Source organism: Oncorhynchus kisutch, unplaced genomic scaffold (assembly GCF_002021735.2).
Source record: "Oncorhynchus kisutch isolate 150728-3 unplaced genomic scaffold, Okis_V2 Okis07a-Okis12b_hom, whole genome shotgun sequence".
Lineage (NCBI taxonomy): Eukaryota > Metazoa > Chordata > Actinopteri > Salmoniformes > Salmonidae > Oncorhynchus > Oncorhynchus kisutch.
The window spans coordinates 6,178,960-6,183,594 of record NW_022261984.1 but is presented as its reverse complement, the minus strand read 5'-3'; the positions used below and the strand labels follow the sequence as shown (position 1 = coordinate 6,183,594).

The 4,635-nt window shown below is 42.7% G+C and overlaps 1 pseudogene; it reads right to left on the bottom strand.

Annotated features, from left to right (window-relative positions):
- Positions 1-2,382: 2,382 nt before the first annotated feature.
- LOC116360185 (neuronal acetylcholine receptor subunit beta-2-like) overlaps positions 2,383-4,635 on the bottom strand; it is a 25,873-nt pseudogene continuing 23,620 nt past the window's right edge.

The window sequence follows — 4,635 nt, the reverse complement described above, 5'->3', positions numbered from 1 at the left end:
CAGCCATGTGAACCGTTGATCCAGAAGAGTTGATGACAGAAGGTTGACAGACGAATCAGACAGGACCAGGAGATGGAAGACCAGCAGATTGGTACATTGGTACTGTGGAAAACATTTCCTTATGGCCCCATTACCCCTATAAGGGACACACAGCAGGACTAGACATTCCTGACTAGACATTCCCCAGATTTCAACTTTGACCTCTACACGACATGGGAATGGTCCTGTATTTAACTTCATTTCCAACTCATGTTTATTAGTATTCCTTTATAAATGAAAGACTTCTGACATATTTTGGAATTCCTGAGATCAAAGGTCATTTTTCCTTGCGTCTCAGACTAAACACGTCTTGTGAAGGCCAGTCAGAACCACAGTTCTCATCCTGAAGATGTGAATCAAGTTGTTTCTCTTTCCACCGCTCTGTAGCTCTAGTCTGCGTCCCAAATGGCACCCTATTCCCTACGTAGTGCACTACTTTAGACCAGAACCCCATTCCCTACATAGTGTACTGCTTTATACCAGAGCCCTATTCCCTACATAGTGCACTACTTTAGACCAGAGCCCTATTCCCTACATAGTGCACTACTTTAGACCAGAGCCCTATTCCCTACATAGTGCACTACTTTAGACCAGAGCCCTATTCCCTACATAGTGTACTACTTTAGACCAGAGCCCTATTCCCTACATAGTGCACTACTTTAGACCAGAGCCCTATTCCCTACATAGTGCACTACTTTAGACCAGAGCCCTATTCCCTACATAGTGCACTACTTTAGACCAGAGCCCTATTCCCTACATAGTGCACTACTTTAGACCAGAGCCCTATTCCCTACATAGTGTACTACTTTAGACCAGAGCCCTATTCCCTACATAGTGCACTACTTTAGACCAGAGACCTATTCCCTACATAGTGCACTACTTTAGACCAGAACCCTATTCCCTACATAGTGCACTACTTTAGACCAGAACCCTATTCCCTACATAGTGCACTACTTTAGACCAGAGCCCTATTCCCTACATAGTGCACTACTTTAGACCAGAGCCCTATTCCCTACATAGTGCACTACTTTAGACCAGAGCCCTATTCCCTACATAGTGCACTACTTTAGACCAGAGCCCTATTCCCTACATAGTGCACTACTTTAGACCAGAGCCCTATTCCCTATATAGTGCACTACTTTAGACCAGAGCCCTATTCCCTATATAGTGCACTACTTTAGACCAGAGCCCTATTCCCTACATAGTGCACTACTTTAGACCAGAGCCCTATTCCCTACATAGTGTACTACTTTAGACCAGAGCCCTATTCCCTACATAGTGCACTACTTTAGACCAGAGCCCTATTCCCTACATAGTGCACTACTTTAGACCAGAACCCCATTCCCTACATAGTGCACTACTTTAGACCAGAGCCCTATTCTCTACATAGTGCACTACTTTAGACCAGAGCCCACAGCGTGCCAGCTGAGACTCAGTCCTCATGTTTCCCCCTGTGATGTCAAACACGTCAGTAAAACAGACTAAAGGTGGTTTTTAGAGCATTTTATTTGACATAATACAAAGGAGCCCATTGTTGCTCTTGTTGTTTTTCTCAAGATTTCATATTGATCTGGAATCAACAGTATCCTCCAGATTTCATATTGATCTGGAATCAACAGTATTCTCCAGATTTCATATTGATCTGGAATCAACAGTATCCTCCAGATTTCATATTGATCTGGAATCAACAGTATCCTCCAGATTTCATATTGATCTGGAATCAACAGTATCCTCCAGATTTCATATTGATCTGGAATCAACAGTATTCTCCAGATTTCATATTGATCTGGAATCAACAGTATCCTCCAGATTTCATATTGATCTGGAATCAACAGTATCCTCCAGATTTCATATTGATCTGGAATCAACAGTATTCTCCAGATTTCATATTGATCTGGAATCAACAGTATCCTCCAGATTTCATATTGATCTGGAATCAACAGTATTCTCCAGATTTCATATTGATCTGGAATCAACAGTATCCTCCAGATTTCATATTGATCTGGAATCAACAGTATTCTCCAGATTTCATATCGATCTGGAATCAACAGTATCCTCCAGATTTCACATTGATCTGGAATCAACAGTATTCTCCAGATTTCATATTGATCTGGAATCAACAGTATTCTCCAGATTTCATATTGATCTGGAATCAACAGTATTCTCCAGATTTCATATTGATCTGGAATCAACAGTATTCTCCAGATTTCATATTGATCTGGAACAACAGTATTCTCCAGATTCATATTGATCGGAATCACAGTATCCTCCCAGATTTCATATTGATCTGGAATCAACAGTATTCTCCAGATTTCATATTGATCTGGAATCAACAGTATCCTCCAGATTTCATATTGATCTGGAAATCAACAGTATCCTCCAGATTTCATATTGATCTGGAATCAACAGTATTCTCCAGATTTCATATTGATCTGGAATCAACAGTATCCTCCAGATTTCATATTGATCTGGAATCAACAGTATCCTCCAGATTTCATATTGATCTGGAATCAACAGTATCCTCCAGATTTCATATTGATCTGGAATCAACAGTAATTCTCCCAGATTTCATATTGATCTGGAATCAACAGTATCCTCCAGATTTCATATTGATCTGGAATCAACAGTATTCTCCAGATTTCATATTGATCTGGAATCAACAGTATCCTCCAGATTTCATATTGATCTGGAATCAACAGTATCCTGGTGTTAAAATCCTTCTATTATTCCTCTTGTAATAATTAGTCTATCGTCATTGGCTGTATTCGTCTATAATTAAGGCAGACACAAAGTGAACGTCCCAGCTAAATCCTGGAACATGGGCTACATCCAAAAACCTCACCCTATTCCCTAGATAGTGCACTCCTTTAGACCAGGACCCATAGGGCTCTGGTCGAACGTAGTGCACTATATAGGGAATAAGGTGCCATTTTGGACTCAGACATGTAGTCAGATATGTGGGAAGTAGAGTAGCATACTGACAGGTTTACCGTCCGTTTTCATAAGTTGTTATTTAAACACAATAAGCAGTGTGTTGTGTGGAACTAGGGAAGCGGCGTGATCATTAGTCTTTTAAAAACCAAACCATCTTTTAATAACAAGTCTCTTCACAATGACATGTGTCAGTCCTTCAAATGAGTTTCCTTCCTTTAGCTTTAAGTGTAGTTTTAGGCCTATACTTTTTATAGGCTACTGCAAGTGGTATGAGAGAGAGAGAGAGAGAGAGAGAGAGAGAGAGAGAGAGAGAGAGAGAGAGACACAGAGACAGAGACAGAGACAGAGACAGAGACAGACAGGAAGGAAGAAAGAAAAAAAGAGAGAGAGCGAACAAACAAAACAAAAGAGAGACACTGTCCATGAATAGTACATGAGAAGGAAGAGAAGAGAACCTGAAAGTGTCCTGTTGTTAGTTGAGATCTAGCTTGTCTTGAAGAGTGGAGAGCCCAGAGAGAGTTAGAGAGAGAGATCCAGCGTATGGCTCACAGTAGACCGTATAGTACCTCTATAATGTCTTATAATGCTTCATGAGCTGCTGCCGAGGGGAGAAGTACTACTGACGGTGCTTTGGCACAGGTTGCTCCAGAGTTCGTAGGACAACGGTCCGTTTAGCTGCTACAGGGTTTCCCTCTCCGACGCCCAGGGGCTCTCAGAAATCACCATACCTGAGAGAGGACAAATAAAACATGTTGAAATATATTTTAGCGATGTTATTGGATTCATGTGTATTTCATCTGTTTATTTGACCATGTCTACATGTGTGTGTGTGTGTGTGTGCGCGCGCGCGCGCGTGTGTGTGCGTGTGTGTGTGTATTAGTTTTCGTTTTAATGTATGTCAATATTTAGGTGTGTGTTTGTGTCTATTTGTAAGTGTGTGTGCGAGCCTGTGTGTGTACATGTACGTCAGCCTCTGTGTGTGTGTGTGACTCACTCGTTGCTGTCAATAGCATGACTCACTCATTGCTGTAGGAGTGTTGTAGCTCTGTGTGCGTGTGTGAGTATGTGTGTGTGTGTGTGTGTGTGTGACTCACTCATTGTTGTCTGCAGTAGGAGTGTTGTAGCTCTCTGTGTGTGTGTGTGACTCACTCGTTGCTGTCAATAGCATGACTCACTCATTGCTGTAGGAGTGTTGTAGCTCTGTGTGCGTGTGTGAGTGTGTGTGTGACTCACTCATTGCTGTCTGCAGTAGGAGTGTTGTAGCTCTCTCTCTCTCTCTGTGTGTGTGTGTGTGTGTGTGTGTGTGTGTGTGTGTGTGTGTGTGTGTGTGTGTGTGTGTGTGTGTGTGTGTGTGTGTGTGTGTGTGTGTGTGTGTGACTCACTCGTTGCTGTCTGCAGTAGGAGTGTTGTAGCTCTGGAAGAGGGGCTGCATGAAGAGACCCAGGGTTCCCACCACACACACCAGGATAAAGATCCACAGGAACAGACGGTCAATTACCATCGCTACGTACTTCCAGTCCTCTATGATCTACAGGGGGAGAGGAGGGGGAGAGAGAGACAGAGAGGGGTAGAGGGAGGAGAGAGAGAGACAGAGAGAGAGAGAGGGGTAGAGGGAGGAGAGAGAGAGACAGAGAGAGAGAGAGAGAGAGAGAGAGAGAGAGA